At 34.1% G+C, this 18,625-nt stretch overlaps 1 protein-coding gene and 1 long non-coding RNA gene across 15 annotated transcripts in view; one reads left to right on the top strand and one right to left on the bottom strand.

The window, feature by feature from the left end:
• Nucleotides 1–18,625, top strand: part of LOC123540684 (NACHT, LRR and PYD domains-containing protein 3-like) — a 244,067-nt gene that overhangs the window by 85,735 nt on the left and 139,707 nt on the right. The window lies entirely within an intron of this gene.
• Nucleotides 1–18,625, bottom strand: part of LOC123541050 (uncharacterized) — a 42,932-nt gene that overhangs the window by 11,942 nt on the left and 12,365 nt on the right. For 9 of the 12 annotated variants that reach the window (XR_008367706.1, XR_008367711.1, XR_008367704.1 and 6 more), the window contains exons 2-9: nucleotides 17,557–17,691; nucleotides 16,859–16,975; nucleotides 13,772–13,977; nucleotides 12,550–12,690; nucleotides 12,059–12,199; nucleotides 5,408–5,541; nucleotides 3,609–3,741; nucleotides 2,496–2,693 (exon numbers count right to left, since the gene is read on the bottom strand). This is a non-coding gene — a long non-coding RNA (uncharacterized LOC123541050). The remainder of the gene's footprint in view (nucleotides 1–2,495; nucleotides 2,694–3,608; nucleotides 3,742–5,407; nucleotides 5,542–12,058; nucleotides 12,200–12,549; nucleotides 12,691–13,771; nucleotides 13,978–16,858; nucleotides 16,976–17,556; nucleotides 17,692–18,625) is intronic. The other 3 variants (XR_008367713.1, XR_008367712.1, XR_008367708.1) reach the window with 3 other exon arrangements.

Genomic DNA, 18,625 nt, shown 5'->3' with positions numbered 1-18,625 from the left:
CGGTCTTTCAATTGTATTATCCGCCATTGAAACCGATACGATAATATCAGAGTAATTTTGTGCGAAACGATGCAGTTCTGTCGGAGGTGTGTCGCTATTGGCCAATCAGAAATTGCGTTTAAAAATACCTTACGAATTCTGTTCAATGGCGTAGCATACAATTGAAAGACCGTGGAAAAATTTGAAACGCCAATATCGCGTGTTTGAGATGCTACTGACGATTGTGAGTGGCCCTAGTTTATGTATTTATTTATACTATTTAGTATTTTTTAGTGAATTTGACCCTTGCTTGGCTGACAAGCATATTTTAGTCCGTGATTTCGTACCGTTTCGTTGTGCCACATTTCTGTCTACCTGGAACTTTCAGCAGAAAGGCACTCGTTTTCTGATAGATATTTCATGAATGGGTAGGGCTACAGACTTGGGGTCGGTCTCATTTTGTAGCTAAATGTACACGTGAAATGGTGATAGGTAGTTTGTTTAATTGTCTAGAGAATTTATTTCACAACGGCCAGGGAAGTGAACCCATTGCTCGCAGGCTCGATTCTCGAGATTCTGGCCTTCAGTAGACATATGTATATTTTGAAGGGGGCTCATATTTCACTACATATTTTTCATTTTTAACTCATTTAGGATGAAAACAAACATATTTTTGTCCCAGGTCCGATACTGGTGCCTGTGATCTGAACAACTTTTATTGCGTAATGCAAAAATAAAACAACCATCACTTGTCACACCTTTGAAAATGACGTAATTCGATTATTAGATTGATGTGATTCACTATTTTGCTGAGGTTTAACGCTTTTCTTGTGATTTTTTAGCGCACTCCTACTAATGATACCTCAAAATTTTGTCACACGACGTACAAATACACTTCGTTCTGTCTGCTCTATAGGGCTTCAGCCACTGTTTATATTCGTCTTTTGTCTCCCGCTTACTTGAGTAAACATGTTTATTTTTCTTACACATTTTAATTCACTGGAAACACGCGCAAATAGCTAAAAATTGCGAGTTATTATTCCCTATATTTTTTAAACGGAAACGGAAACAAGCAAACGGTGATACAGTAGAAATAGCACTCTGTAAATATCGATAAAGTGTGGCCGTAGACCACTATAATAGCATACGAGTGACCCAATCCTGCAATTTCACGAATTTATTTTCATTTTCTCCGATTTATTTTAAGCCTTAAATTCTTTTTACAAAGCAAAGTTACGGAAAGAATATTTTCAAGGAGTGAAAGGTCAAATTCAAGGAGTTTTTTTCAAAATTCAAGTACTTTTCCAGGTTTTTTAGGGTTTTTGTCATTTTCAAGGAGTTTTCAAGGACTACCATCGAATTCAAGGACTTTTCAAGGCCTGTGCGAACCCTGTAAATGGAGTGAAAAAGAGAGGTGTTCTGAAATGATTAGAAGGAGTGAGGGCCGTTCTAAATAAAACCTGGTGTAGACAGAATAGTCACGTGATTAATATTAGGCAGTGGCTAGGTTTACGGAAGTTCCGTATTTCTAGACAACCCTACGAGGATAGGCTAGGATTACGGAAGTATTTAAGAGGCATCAAATATATTTAAGGACATGTATAAATTATGCTGTAAACATACTTTTTTTTTCACTTAAAATATCGATTTTCATGCTTGTCATACTTTTTTGTGTTATCGATCCGTTATTTTGGGTTACGATATATTAATGGTGGCGACTACATGCCCATATTTTACAATTTCCATAAAAAATATAGTGTTTTTTTCTATTGTTTCTTTTTTAAAAAATAGTGTTGTAATTTTGTTTTTTGTTAAGAGCATGTTATTATTTCATATTAATGATTTTTCTTTCTTTTCTTCCTTTTTATTGATTTTTTCCTTCTTTTTGGGGGGTCTCTCTTTTTTTAACATTTGACTACAGATTTTTAACAGCTGTTACTCTGTTTATACACCCGGTAGCGAGTGCCGCCATTAATATATCGTTAATCCTAAATAGCGGATCATAACACGATACGACAGGCATGAAAAAATCGCTATTTTAACTGAAAAAAAAAGTTTAAAACATCATTTATGCATGTCCTAACATATATTTGATGCCTCTTAAATACTTCTGTAATCCTAGCCTATTCTCGTAGGGTTGTCTAGAAATACGGAACTTCCGTAATCCTAGACTCGGAGGCTAGGATTACGGTACCGTAATCCTAGCCACTGCCTTAATATTAACAACAACTGAATGCAGGTCTTGGATAATTTCAGCAGGACTGGGTACCAGTGTACCATTTTCTTCCGTTGACTACTCTAGAATATTCATGAACACCAATCAAAGAAATCTATAATGACTGTGACCTTGCTGTCAACATTCCTAGTTTTATGCAATACTTTTTTCTCAATTTGGTGATATTCAACGTTTATTCTACATTTATCGGTTTTAGTTAATAGTTGTAACAAGATTTGTATATTCCAGGCTATGTTCCTTTTTGGGTACATTTATTGATGATAAATAGAATGCTACTTACATCCAAGCACAACAGCGAATATTGAGAATATTTTTTCGCCGTTGTTATTTGGTAACACGTTTCCGAATTCTATTGACGTCAGTGACGTAAATGTAAAATATAACGTTGTGATGTAATACATCTTTATGCTGGGTTCACTATCTGTAACGTTGGCAACATTGGCTTCTTTGATACTCTTTGCTGCAGAAACTAACCATCCTAGAATGCCAGAAAAATGATAAAACATTTCTATAAAACATAACTATGTTAGACGTCGCGATTACGTTTAAAAAACTGTGCCTTTTCTTGAAAAAAAAACAATGCCAACATTCAGATCAAGTTTCAGAGAATTAAAATGTTAAAGATAAGTATGTATTTACTAACAGATGCCAAACAATATTTATTACATTTCAAAAAGCGAGATATTCAAATTATAAATGATCTCACATTAATAATGAATTTTAGAAAGTAATCACGCCTTAAATGTTAAAGATAAGAAAAATGAAATCAGTCCGCACAAAGGACCAAGTTAACCTTTGACCTCTACTGAACTAGAAACATGCAATGAAAACACTGAACCTCTAAGTGTGACCTTGTCCTTAGTGCTTGGGGTCTGAGTCTTGCACATGACTCATTGCCCCATTACGGTGAAAATTTATGCCAATCAATTTAAAAATCCCTCGAAGAATGGCAGTAATGGATCGGACATGCATCAGACACTATTTACCTCTTCTTAATCTTAAAAGCTACATGTACATGTAGATGTTTGGTTATCCATATAATTCATAAAACAGGAACAATCACACTGCACTTCAAAGCATTATTAATGGGAAAAAAAATTATCAAAACTTCAACCCGAAAATTTATTTAATTGAGGGCATGACTGAGGAAAGACTGGTACGAAATTTATGGTCTTAGTTTCATATGATGCATGTGTTATGACGAATAACTATTTTCAGTGAATAAAGTCATCAAGTATAACACAGACGAAGTAGAAGTTCAGGAAACTTTTAGCATTTAAACTGAAGACATGAAAGCTGGTGCCAGAGAGACAAGAATAACTTTCCGTATACTTTGTACAGTCAAACCTATAATATTGATTCGTTTACATAATTTTTTTCAGCAGGAACATACCATATCCTTACATATTCTGTAGACTTTTCCTATAACAATTCCTTCAACTCCACACATGAGAGACACAAATCTGTGCAACAAATGTGAACTTCTTGTTGTGTTTATGGAAAACTGCCCTACCTCATATATTTCTCTGCAAAAGAAGAATATTTCCTCACATGATGTACATAACAGATAATTCCTTTTTAATGCAAAGCATATATTAAGACATATCTCAGTGTTATATCAGAATTGTGCATTGTAGCAACTGTTTCCATGTGTGATGTGATGTTGTGTTAAAACATTTAATGTTCAAAAAGTTGCTTTTCCAGTTTTCAATTTTGTTCTGTCTGTGACTGATAGCAGAGCTGGACTAAGTGAAACAAGTGATGAAAGACTTAGTGATAATAAAGAAATCCCTGGTGTTCAGGGGAAATTACACAAAACCAGTCAGCCATTATGACTAAGTGAAACAAGTGATGAAAGACTTAGTGATAATAAAGAAATCCCTGCTGTTAAGGTGAAATTACACAAAACCAGACAGCCATTATGACCAAGTGAAACAAGTGATGAAAGACTTAGTGATAATAAAGAAATCCCTGGTGTTAAGGTGAAATTACACAAAACCAGTCAGCCATTATGACCAAGTGAAACAAGTGATGAAAGACTTAGTGATAATAAAGAAATCCCTGGTGTTAAGTTAAGGTGAAAATACACAAAACCAGACAGCCATTATGTCCATTCACAATGAACAAAATTTTAAATTGTGTATCACAGCTGAGCTTTCTGGCAAAAAAAAACAACAGCCCTGATCTACATGTATATATAAACAACAGCCCTGATCTACATGTATATATAAACAACAGCCCTGATCTACATGTATATAAAGAACAACAGCCCTGATCTACATCTATATAAAGAATGGTTTTAATGTACATCACTGCCTGCTGAATTTTCCAAACTCGCTAAATTTCTGCAAATATAAATTTCAACTTTAGAATCTACAACTGGTTCTCCAAATTTTTCCAGTGACTAATATCAATTGATGTGACCCTTCTTGTGATAGAACCAGTATCTTCTGTGTGATTGGAAAGCCTTAGGCCGAACCACATCTAAAATATGCCTCAAGCTAGTCATAATATCTCAGACTGAATACTTATTCAGTTTAAATGATTGTATGTATGTGCAAAATATATTTCAAAACAATATGACTGCAGAGAAAGTGTGAAATGTAGAAAAGTGTCCCTCTAAGCAATTTTTCTATGAACATTACATCACAATCACCTTTCCCCATACTGAAACTGTCATAATGTAACATAAAACCTAAAAGTCAAGTCTTACGTATGTAAAATGTGTCATAACAAACACTTTGAATAACAAAAGTATCAATTACAATGTCTGTTCAAATTGCTTTACTGACTTCCAGATCTGAAGCAATGTTAACTGTTTTCAGGTAAAATTTAGTACAGTAAGCTGTATTCCAAGTGAGAATTATTAGGTCAGATTGTAGCTAAAAATTGGCTGCAATCTAACCTAATCATTCTCACTTGGAATACAGCTTACAATACTGTACCAATTATTATGAACAAAGTCCTGTCCAATTTCAAAGTAACAGATTACTAATGTAATCTCACTACCACACATGCTTCAGAATGTAGTCATTATGGTAAAACTGGCTGAAATAATGTTATTCCACTATAATTCTAATTTCTACCTTTCTTTCAATTGCCGTTGCAATTTAAACGAAGTTTATTAAATTTTACAGTATCATGGAACAGTACCTGATTTTTATTAAAAGCATTTACAAAGGAATTATTTACCCATTCACAACACCAAACAATTGTCTTCGGTCAAATCTGAGAAGTTGTAGACTTATATATACAAAGGCAGTCAATCCCAGTCTATGCGACAAACTTCACATTGTCCAAACGCTCTCATTTCAGGTTTTTGGGTACTGAAAATATAAGAAATCCAACAGAATAAGTAAACATACAATTCAGGACCTCAAATATGATGATTTATGCTCAATTAAGCATTTAAGGAAACCAATATTTAAGTGGTTAAAGTCTAGTGTGTGAAAATCTGCCTGTTTTCCTTCAAAATTAATTAAAATATGCCAATTTCAGGCCTGACCTGTTCAATTTTCAAGTCCTTGAACTGATTTTTCTTGCACAGATTATGATTACACATATTTCTCTATTCAGACTGTGTGTACTGTGTAAGTTCAAGTAACCAAAAGAGCAATTTAATGTAAACAAGAATAGAAATATATATATAATATCCGACTCTAGGTCAGATTTCCTCGGCCGCAGCTCAAATTTCTAAAAATCCATGGCGGCATTTGTAATATACCATTTTGTTCTCCACAAACGGTTTAAAACATAAAACTTATATAAAAGCATTTTATGCATGAAAACCTGCAAAATTAGAAAATTTCCAGAAATATGTAAACTGAAAGTAGGATTTTCACATTTTTCAAATGCATGCATAGTTTTTACTCAAACTGAAGCAATTTCAGCAATTGTAATAATTAATTCAAGTAATTTCCAGATTTCTATGCCTACCAGCCATTCAACGTCAAAATTACAGCCATGTAGATTGCAAAATAACAAAAATATTGAGAATTTACTTTCTAAATTTTTCCATTATATCAGGCCTAAGACCCAAGTTATTTTTACTATATGTTCTATATAGGCAATGGACACAAGTGCATTTTTGCATGCATTCCAACCCCCCAAAATACTTGAACTCAACAGAACTATTCAAGAGAAAACATTCCAGCCACAATCATTCTGGTGTGTAACTGTATTATTTGTTTCTTTGTTTGCTTTGGGTTTAACGCCGTTTTCAACAGTATTTCAGTAAACGGCAGCCAGTTAACCTAACCAGTGTTCCTGGATTCTGGACCAGTACAAACCTGTTCTCCGCAAGTAACTGCCAACTTCCCCACATGAATCAGAGGTGGAGGACTAATGATTTCAGACACAATGTGGTTTATCAAATAGTCATGGAGAACATACGCCCCGCCCAAGGATCAAACTCATGACCCCGCGATCTGTAGACCAACGCTCTACCTACTGAGCTAAGCGGGTGGGCTATAACTGTTTTAAGTTATGTAACCTATTTCAGTAACTTTTTCAAACATTGTATAACCTGTATTAGTTATAAAATACAGTTAATTCAGGTAAGTTATTGAAAAGAAGTCTTTTTGCTGTTCTCACAAAGTGACCTTTAAAGTGCAATTAGTAGCAAACTTTGGTTAATCAAATTCTCTTTTAGTCTGATCATGACCTGATAAGCATAATGGGATGTTAAGAGTTTTATAGCTTGAAATCTTTTGTGTAAAACTGTATCAGCCTTGCCTTAAAAACTTTACTGCTTAGCTGGAAAGGTAAAGTTCAAGGATTCAGGAAATAATTGCATTAGTCTCATTCAGAATGAGGAATTGGCACAGGAGGGCTTTGTAATATTTTATGAAACAAGTTATGAAAGTATAAGCAGTAACTCGTATGGGTTATAAACTGCGATAACTTTGAACAGTTACACCCCTGACTGACAATTAACATGGGGTTTAAATGGCTCTTTTTTTCAACCATTGTGAACCAAATCACATGTGTATGAAGAATACTCTCTAGAGGCAAAACTAGCAAAAACATGTTATGCATATTCTAACATTCTCATTGTCAAATTGTACATGTACCTATTATTCTATATCTCCTCTATTAAATCATGCTATTCATTTATTGCAGGTTTTTCACTGAAAATTCACCAATGTATTTTTGTATACACCATCAAACAGAGGAACTATTTTCTATGTTACAACTTCCTTATTGTGGTCAACCAAGGGCAAGTTACTGTGATCTTGTGCCTATTTTGGCACAGCCTGTGCACAATCCTTGTTTGCATGCTAAACAATGTTAATGTGAAGTTCAAGTAATATATAAGCAATAGTGACAAAGAAAAACAAAATTTGCCGAAAACTTTAACCAAGAAAACTCAAGCTGATACTGCGGTGAGTAGAATATAGCATCCCATATTCTCCATATAGTGAAGATAAAAATGGCGGTTGTCCAGCGGGCAACAAACTACAACAGTCATATGAGTCTGGTACTGATTACTTTCATTTACTTTCAGGAATTGTTTATCAAGGTGTGTCATGTCTATGCAGTGTTACTGTTTATTTATGCCTTCTTCTGGATGCAGTGTTACTGTTTATTTATGCCTTCTTCTGTATGCAGCGTTACTGCTTATTTATGTCTTCTGTATGCAGTGTTACTGTTTATTTATGTCTTATTCTGTATGCAGTGTTACTGTTTATTTATGTCTTATTCTGTATGCAGTGTTACTGTTTATTTATGTCTTATTCTGTATGCAGTGTGACTGTTTACTTACGCCTTCTTCTGTATGCAGTGTTACTGTTTACTTACGCCTTCTTCTGTATGCAGTGTTACTGTTTATTTATGTCTTCTTCTGTATGCAGTGTTACTGTTTATTTATGCCTTCTGTATGCAGTGTTACTGTTTACTTATGCCTTCTTCTGTATGCAGTGTTACTGTTTACTTATGTCTTCTTCTTTATACGTAATCTTTTATCGTATACATTCTTGAACATTTGGTTTGTTTTGGGTTTAACGCCATTTTTCAACAGTATTTCAGTCATGTAAACGGCGGGCAGTTAACCTAACCAGTGTTCCTGGATTCTGTACCAGTACAAACCTGTTCTCAACAAGTAACTGCCAACTTCCCCACATGAATCAGAGGTGGAGGACTAATGTTTTTCAGACACAATCCCGTTTATCAAATAGTCACGGAGAACATATGCCCCGCCCGAGGATCAACTCACGACCCCGCGATCCGTAGACCGACGCTCTAACTACTGAGCTAAGTGGGCGGGTACACTATATTATAAGTCATTGTTGTCCTCATTATTTTGAATTCTGGTCAGCAGTTTCGGAAGAGATTTTGAATTAAAGTTCTTCACACAGTCACATAGAAAAAAACTAACAAATTAATGTGGCTTGAAGGAATCTGATACAGGATCACCCACAGAAAATTGTAGTGAAATTATTTTCTAATCAAAGAAGTACTTTTCGCAGCTTTACAATTTTCCATATAAGGAAAACTTGCCCCATCCTGGCAGTCTTATTCTTTAAACAAAACAAGAAATTTTGCAGCCATATTACTTTGAAATCGAGCTAGAAGTTTAGGAGAAGATAATCATGTTTGTTTAAAGACATAGAGAGAAATAGCCATGACGCCAGGTAACCATATTTTTTTAAATCAATATAGCGTGAAGTAATTTGAAGAGTGTCAGCCGAGAACTAAGAAAATGAGAAAATTTTAATCATTTTAGGTACAGCCTTTATAAGAAACTAGCCACACCTCCTGGCAGTCATGAGTTTTAACGAAACAAAATTATTTGAAGGTATTTGGTGAATGGCCATACAAGGAACATTGCTTTGAAATTATTTTCAAATCAAGCCAGCTGTTTCAAAGCTGAAGATTTTCAAAGTTTTCTATACATCAATACTGGGAAAACTAACCTACACCCCTCCCCCACTCCACAACCATTTTTTTAATGCAAAAGAATGATCTGAAGGAATTTGGGAAATGGTAACATAAGGAAAACTTCTGTGTAATTATTTTAAAACTCGACAAGCAGTTTCAGAAAAGATCTTCCAAAGTTTTCCATATAACTATATTAGGAACATTAGCCTGGACCTATGTTTTTTTTTGTTTGTTTGTTGTTTTTTTGTTTTTTTTCCGTATAGATCACCCAAGGAAAATTTCGAGGATAGTATTTTAAAATGTTTTCTGTGAAGTATATTATAACAACATTTCTCCTTTTAGCTGCCATTGCAACAAGAATTCTGGTACTCAGTATAATGAAAGTCTTGAAATCTGAAATAAGACCTCCAAAGCAAAGAAACAATCCTGTGAAGTTTGGTTGAAATAGGCATAATGGTTAAAAGGAGATAGAGAAATTTTGGATGATATATCGATGAAAGACCACCAATGATCCTATAAGCTCACAATGATAGGGAAACTGGATAGTGAAACTGGACTGGGAAACTGGATAGTAAAACTAGATAGTAAAACTGGATACTGAAACTGGCCGCATCTGAGGAAGCTGGAGCTGTTTAATGACTCCAAAAAGAATAAAGATATTGGACAGTAGCTTGAGTCTGTGTCAAAAGTATTAATAAGAGAGGTAAAGATAAAGTGTATCAAAACATTACATATATATAATTCTAAGCAAAAAGGGGGATAATCATGAAATATTGGTGAAAGAGTGATTTCTGCACCTTGTGTCATATTACATGGGTTATGACTGTAATAACAACTTTAAGTTTGAATCAATTCCCTTTAGTTATAAATGAGATGTTGAGAAAATGTATCAAAATTAACCTGAAATTCTTAGTACAAGAGGGCCATGAAGGCCCTGTACCGCTCACCTGACCTATTGACCTAAAGATCATCAAGATTAACATTCTGACCAAGTTTCATTAAGATATGGTCATAAATGTGGCCTCTAAAGAGTTAACTAGCTTTTCCTTTGATTTGACCCTGTGACCTAGTTTTTGACCCAACACGACCCAGATTCAAACTTGACCTAAAGATCATCAAGTTTAACAATCTGACTAAGTTTCATTAAGATATAGTCCTAAATGTGGCCTTCTAAAGTGTTAACTAGCTTTTTCTTTGATTTGACCGGGTGACCTAGTTTTTGATCCTACATAACCCAGATTCAAACTGGACCTTAAGATCATCAATATTAACATTCTGACCAAATTTCATGAAGATATAGTCATAAATGTGGCCTCTACAGTGTTAACAAGCTTTTCATTTGATTTGACCTGGTGACCTAGTTTTTGACCCCAGATGACCTTATATCAAACTGGTCCAAGATTTCATTGAGGGTAATATTCTGACCAAGTTTCATTAAAACTGGGCCAAAATTGTGACCTCTAGAGTGTTAACAAGCTTTTACTTTAATTTGACCTAATGACCTAGTTCTTGACCCCAGGTAACCCAATATCGAACTCGTCCAAGATTTTATTAAGGGTAACATTCTAAGTTTCATTAAGATTGGGCCAAAAATTTGGCCTCTAAAGTGTTAACAGTCAAATTGTTGACGACAGCCGGACGCTGCCGTACACAAATGTTCACAAAAGCTCACCTTTGAGCACTTTGTGCTCAGGTGAGCTAAAAAGGGGGGGCATATTTCATGAAATATTGGTCCATATGTATCAGAGACATGGATCTTGTGTCATATGATGTGGGTGATAAGGTGGAACAACTAATTTTAAGTTTGAATCAAATCCATTTATAAGTAACAGAGATAGAGAAATTGCATCGAGACTTTAACCTAAAATTCAAGGTAAAAGGTGGGGGGGGGATAATTCATGAAATATTGGTACCAGAGTTCTGGACTTTAATTCAAATGATGTGGTGATAAGGTGGAACAACAACATACAGTCTGAATCAAATCAATTTAGTAATGCCTGAGACAGAGTGAAAAGGCATCAGAACTCCAGATAAGAAGCGTATTTGCGTATATACGTTTTGATATTACGAAAAACGCAATTAAAATCAAACCTATGGTACTGGTACACATTGAAAAAAATGGGATAACAAAATGTTAAAACTATTTGAATGAAGGCTCAAGAATATTCAGGAAAACAGCACTGGTCGACAAAGGCACATCAGCAGTGCACATGAATTTCAGAAAATGATACAAACAGTTATTATTATTACCCTGTAAATGATTTCAAATACTGAAAGATTATTTAGAAAATCTAAAATACGCTTTTGAAAAAATATCTAGGAGTAAAATACCCTTTGAGAAAAAAAAAAACTAGGTGGTAAAATACCCTTAAAGCTAAAATCTTCTCTGGACCTCTGAGAGCATCAAAACTTTGAATCTGAAATACATAATAAAAAGGGTATAATTCATGAAATATTGTGGCAAGTGTTATGGCCCTTGTGTCATATGATATAAGTGATGATGTTGAATAACTATTTTAAGTTTGAATCAAATCCATTCAGTAATATCTGAGATAGAGTGAAAGTGCATCAAAAATCTAACCTTAAATTCTAAGTAAAAGGGGGCATAATTCAGGAAATATTGGTACCAGAGTTATGGACCTTGACTGTCAAAAGATATGGGTGATAAGGTAGAATTACTATTTCAAGTCTGATTCAAATCTATTTAGTAATACCTGAGACAGAGTGAAAGTGGATCAAAACGTTCTTAGTAAAAGGGGGATTATTCGTGAAATTTTGATGTGAGAGTTATGGTCCTTGCGATGTGAGTGGTAATGAGCAAACACCATTAAAAAATTGAAACAAATCCATCATGTAATGATAGTGATAAAGAGGAAATGCATCAAAACTTTTACCAAAGTGCATACACAGAAGGACGCTGAGTAAGACAGTTCTCTACACTTTGTATAGTTGACTAAAACTTACCAAACATTTTTGCAATCTGTCGTAGTAACTGTGAAAACTCTGCCAAATTGTTTGAGAATCTACCCATCTATTGCGAATTTGTCGACTGGACAGACAGGTAGAAGTCTGACAGACTGGTACACCCATCACTGTAGAACAGACCTGTAGAAATAATATTATACGGTATGGTAGTGGTTAATTGGTAAGAAAATATAATGCTTCATTTACTGTAATTATGGAAGCATCCATCAATTCTTAAAATACCAGTGTAGTCATACTCAATCCAAAACTAGAAACTTGGTAAGATTCTTTAAGTGAAAATTTCTATGAAAGCTACGGCATTTTAGTATGTATTTTTTAAACTGAGTTAGCTCCCTTCGATTGTAAAAATCTGTTTTATAGAAGATTAGACATTTGTTGCTGCTTTTTAAAGTATTATATCTATAGCTTTATGTAACTCTAAATGCAGTTTTTAAGTGGTAAATTATTCTTAACAAAAATTATCTGGTTACTTATTAGATATTTCTATGACTGCCATGAAATCCAAATTTCCACCATGGTTCCCTCATACACCATATAGAACAAAGATCTGCATCTCTTCTTCAATTCTGAACTAATTGTCTGTAGCCATTCTGCTTTACTGTTACTTCACACTACAAAAGAAGAGACACTTTTCAAAACGTTTAGAAAGAAATATATTATGAGAAGCAATTTTACAATTTAATGATAATCATCTAAAACTCCTAACTTGTAACTTTAACTAAGTTTCCTTTTATGAAATTTCATGCAATGATATTCGGAAGCGAATCTATGTCTGTAAGTAAAAGGTTTAGACTAAACAAGAAAACAATACCTAAAATAACTGGCGTTCAAAATTTATGTCACTTTGATTTTCCTTGAAATTAATTTCCCATTATAAAATCAATGCATGTAATGTAAATTTGTTGAACAGAAAGGAAAAATGAATATATTTACGGATACTCTTAAATTATTTTTACCCTGCTAAATTTTTATAATGCACTTGTCTATCTTTCAATTTGGACAGTACATGTACCATTAACTGTTAAATGGGATGTTTACCAAAAAGATACTGACTGAATGGCAAACAGAGCAGATCTTGATCAGACTGCAAAGATGGTGTAGGCTGATCATGATCTACACTAATTGCTAAGACAGAACCAACCATTAATTATACAATCTTTATGAAAAAACTTCACGGTAAAAGTTTTTAAAAATTAGCAACACAATGGGAAGCACGGTCAACTGTAAGAATATACCAAGCAAATGATAATAGAGATCTTGATCAGACTGCAAGGACAGCTTATGCTGATCATGATTTGCAATGGTTGCTAAAGAAGAATAAATTGTGTCCAGCATTGTAAGGGTAGAGGGACCAATGATAGAAAGAGGAAGAACAGAACAGAAAATATCTGGTATGAATCAAATCTCGGCCATCAAATATTTTAAACAGGCTGCTGGTGTAGTATATCATTATACCTGAACAGAAACCTAAAACCTTGATTTGTTTCTAAACTGTCTTTGTAAAAATTTCTGTGAAAACAAACCTGTAATTTACCAAAATAGAATTAAGGGTATTTAAATTTTGTGTTTTTTTTTTCAAATTAAGTTACCTCCCCTTCAACTGTAAAGTTAAAAAAAATCTGGCTTAAAAAGTGCAGTTGGATTTACAGGAAAATAATTCTAAAATACAAATTTATGGTGTGTTAAACTTACCAAATCATTTCATGTCCGCGACCCACCCATATACACAATGTTGAACAGAGGTCTGTGACCCACAATGTTTCCCATATACACAATGTTGAACAGAGGTCTGCCATACACAATGTTTCCCATATACACCATGCTGAACTGAGACATGCATCTTTTCATTTTCTAAATTTCATGGTCTGTAGCTATTCTGCTTTTCTGTAACTTCACACCTACAAAAAAGTAGAATTTTTTGAAACATTTTGTAAATCCATCAAAATCTAAAGATGCATATTCAAAAAGTTATTTCACAAATTTAATGAAAATCATCTACACTTCAGTTAGACAGACTGCCAGACATTCTATCAGTAAACATGTGTATAAAATATTATACAGTAAACCTCGCTTATAAGGAACAGCTTGGGACCTCTAAAAATTGTTCCTTATAACCGAGGTTCCTTATATCCGTATAGCGAACTAATTCCTTGTAACCGAGGTTTGTATAACAAACACAATTTGTATAGCAAACACTATTTGACTGACGTTTGAAAAGGGCCCCGGGTCGACCATTAATCTATATGTGAGAAAGTTGTGAGTCTAGTACCGGTTCTCTAGAGAGATGGTAAGATAAACTGACTGCGTGTATATGACTGAAATAGCGTTGAAACACGGCGTTTAAACCTAAACTAAGCCAAAATGTATGTCGGTTAGAATGACGTGATTTGTGTTTATTATTGTCGGCTATTTCTATCTTCTTTTTTAGGAGAGCACTACATTATGATTATAAGATATGTTGCAGCCTTACCTTGCTCGGCAGCATGTTATGTGAATAGGCATCAATACTAATAAAACAAATGTTCAAATAATTTATATAAAAATGTTTTAAAATTTGACTACCAATTAAAATTTTAAAGTAGGGTGTTTATGACATACAGTGCATTACGACTAGACAACGGCGCCATACATCATGTACATACGGACTAAAGTGTCAATTATACCTATAGCTTTGCTATTGTCCATTTTAGCACGCGATATAATTTTTACAATTGAAAATTTGGTAAACTGGACTGTTTGTCATTGTTAATCACACGTAATTAACACATTTATTTAGGATAGTATGACATGACCGTGTCCACGAGTTATTTTCGTTCAGTATTGTTATCATGAAATACCTTATACATGTAGCTCTCAAACATAATCTTGAGTAAATATAAATTAATGATGATATTATTTATTTTCTTTTTAACATATCCGTGAAATAAAACAAACTAAAGATCATAGAAATGAAATAATATGTATTTATTCATGTGCATAAAAGCGCGTAAAAGTGCCGACATTACTCTGACGTCATCAGCAATTCTCCTGTTTATTTCCAGTTTTCAATAATTTTTATTCTTCATGTCTGTTCGCTATAACCGAGGGGTTTTCCATTGAATTTCGTACCTTGGGACTAGAACAAGAGCTGTCGGATGACAGCGCGCTCGACTATTCGAAGAATTGATTGAAGAATGGGGTCAAAATATTTCCATAGATTTTCAGACAAAAGAAAAAATGGATTAAACAAAAAATGTTCCTGTATTTGTGGATTTCGATTAGTCTTGCACTAAGTGGCAATGTGTGACCATGATGGCAAATATGTTATTAAGTTATATGTTAGGCAAAATATGGACTTGTATGAAAAGTTTAACTAATTTCCGAGTCCAAAAAGGGTCATAGTTCAGTCAAAATAGTTGACAGAGTTATGTACACTTGCCTACAGATGGAAATCATGTTGATATACTAGTGTTAAAAGTTTCAAAGCCACAGTTCAAATAGTTTTGACAAAAATTTCAAAGTCCAAAAAGGGCCATAATTCAGCCAAAATAGTTGTCAGAGTTATGTACTTCTGCCTACAGATGGAAATCATAATGATAAACAAGTGTTTAAAGTTTAAAAGCCATATGTCAAATAGTCTTGACAAAACATGGACATATACGAAAACAGAAAACCAATTCCCAAGTTCAAAAAGGGCCATAATTCAGCCAAAAAAGATGACAGAGTTATGTACTCTTGCCTATTGACAGAGACTATAAAAGTTTCAAAGCCATATGTCAAACACTTTACACAAAATATAAACTGGTACGAAAAACTTAACCAAGATTTCTAAGTCAGAAGGGGCCATAATTCAGCCAAAATGCTTGATGGAGTTATGTTCTCTTGCCTACAACTGGACATGGTGATGGTAAACAAGTGTTGAAAGTTTCAAAGCTTTATCTCAAAAGACTTTGTCAAAATGTAGACTGGTACGAAAAACTTAACCAAGATTTCTAAGTCAAAAAGGGGCAATAATTCAACGAAAATGCTTGATGGAGTTATGTACTCTTGCCTGGACATGGTGATGGTAAACAAGTGTTGAAAGTTTCAAAGCTTTATCTCAAAAGACTTTGCCAAAATATGAACTGGTACGAAAAACTTAACCAAGATTTCTTAGTCAAAATGGGCCATAATTCAGTCAAAATGCTTGACAGAGTTATGTACTCTTGCCTATAACTGGACATGGTGATGGTAAACAAGTGTTGAAAGTTTCAAAGCTTTATCTCAAAAGACTTTGTCAAAATGTGGACTGGTACGAAAAACTTAACCAGGGTGTGACGCCGACGCCGTGGTGAGTAGGATAGCTCTACTTATTCTTCGAATAGTCGAGCTAAAAAGTGTTCCTTATAACCGAGTGTTCCTTATAACCGAGTTCCCTATAACCGAGTATTTTTACATTGAATAAAGAAGAAATTAAATCGGGGAAATGAAAACTGTTCCTTATAACCGAGTGTTCCTTATATCCGAGTTCCTTATAAGTGAGGTTTACTGTAATAAGGCAAGCACTATACCTAACATTATATACTTGAATTTCAAAGTTACTTTCAATAAATGTAAAGTTGTATGATAATGGTAAAATCATTCAAGTAGATTTAAAAGTCTTCATGCATCAGAGAACACGAAGGTTTGTAGTATGTGGAAAGGAGTCTGAAAACAAACTATCTGAAATAATACGAGTTCCCTTGGTCCGAAGCTTTTTTCACATAGGTTGCTTGCCAGTAACCTGTAATGGTTGCATGGAAACATGTATCAATGATCTACCTTATAAATTCAAATCTGCATCATGGTTCCACCAATCACCATATAGAACAATGACCTGCATCTCTTCAGTTCTTAAGTAACTGGTCTCCAGCCATTCTGTGTTACTGTTACTTCAAACTACAAAAAGAAATATAAAGTTCAAAGACATATTAGATGCACATATACCACAATAAAATCAAGCATGGACATTTTGGTTATATAGCTGTAATTTGGTTGAAAAAAGTTCCTCAGTGATATTTACTATTTATTTTTCATAAAATAAGACACTTTTCATGATTCTTTTTGCATTTTTTCAGGTTATTTAATTGAAAACGAAAGAAGGGTGTTAATTCTGCAGACCGCTGTCTGAAATACTGCTATATGAGGGTACCTGACTTCAGATGACTTGCATTTTTTTCGTTTTCTTGAAGCAGATGTATGAATATCTTGTAGAAAATAGGTCTCTAATAGAGAGAAAATACAGAAACTGTATTGAAATAGATCTGTTCAAGTAGTTAAATTTTATATGAAACAAAGAACAATTTCTTTTAATATAGCCTTTTAGTGTTCTTTTTTTTTAAATTGAGTTACCTCCCTTCCATTGTAAAATATGTTTTATTTTTACAAAAAAGCATGTTTTGTCTGTGTTCAGCTTTTCTATAACTCAGAGTACAGCTGGATTAGAGGAAAATGGTTCTAAATAAAAAGGATCTTCTTACTTGACACATGATTTCTATGCTTCATATCCACAATGTTTTCCCCACACACCGTATTAAACAATTCAGAGCTGCATTTCTTCATTTCTCAACTTCATGGACTGTAGGTATTCTGCTTTACTGTTACTTCCCAATGCACTGCAAAAGATTTGTTTGTTTTTTATTTTGAGTTCAATGCTATTTTTCAACAAAATTTCAGTTGTTTTCTGGCAGGCATTTAACCGTACCAGTGTTCCTGGATTCTGTAGCAGTACAAACTTGTTCTCTGTAACTGCCAATTCCCCATATGAAACAGAGGTTGAGTATCAATAATGTCATAGAGAACAGCATGTGCCTCACACGTGGTCCTAACTCATGGATGGTCAGGCTGATCTTGGTCTGCACTGTTCACTATGCTATCAATAAATTTTCAGAGAACACCCCCCTGAATGATAAATTGTATTGTCCAGATTGAATGATAGACCAGTCCATTTTAGTAATTTAGGAGGGTAAATGGTAATTCACAAAGTCTTCAAAATATCTTACAGTCAACATTGACTTCAAGTTAACTGATTAGTATTCATTTACCAATGGACTTTATGCACTGGTCACAAAGGCAGAATCACTTGCCGACACAGGCTGAAGGTTAAATAACAACAGTTTAGGGCATTTTGGGCCTGATTAAGGTGAATTCAGGCATTATTTATTATGATTACTTAGACAATAACATGTGAAACTATCGCAACAAGGAAACATTTAATATGTATATAGCAACAATAATGTGCTGACCTAGTCAAAACAATCTGACGTTCAGATTGTTTTATATTTGTGACGGGCAATCTAAACATCAAAACTTTGAAGGAACACAGTACACAGTCAGGTAAATGTCTTGGTTTTATCGCTTGCGCACCAGAAAATTTGTAATTTTGGATATAACTTGATAATTTCTACATAAATCAAAGAGGAATTGAAACCCCTTTTGATATATGTAAGTTTTATTTGAATTTACAGCCAATTCGTAAAATAATCAGCATTTTGAAGCATGTAAAGCGTTGACAGCTATGAAAATTTCATCGGAAATTGCTTTAACTAT

This window comes from Mercenaria mercenaria, chromosome 16, assembly GCF_021730395.1.
Source record: "Mercenaria mercenaria strain notata chromosome 16, MADL_Memer_1, whole genome shotgun sequence".
Classification (NCBI taxonomy): Eukaryota; Metazoa; Mollusca; class Bivalvia; order Venerida; family Veneridae; genus Mercenaria; species Mercenaria mercenaria.
Note: the sequence above shows the minus strand (reverse complement) of the source record. Positions and strands in the feature narration are given on the sequence as shown.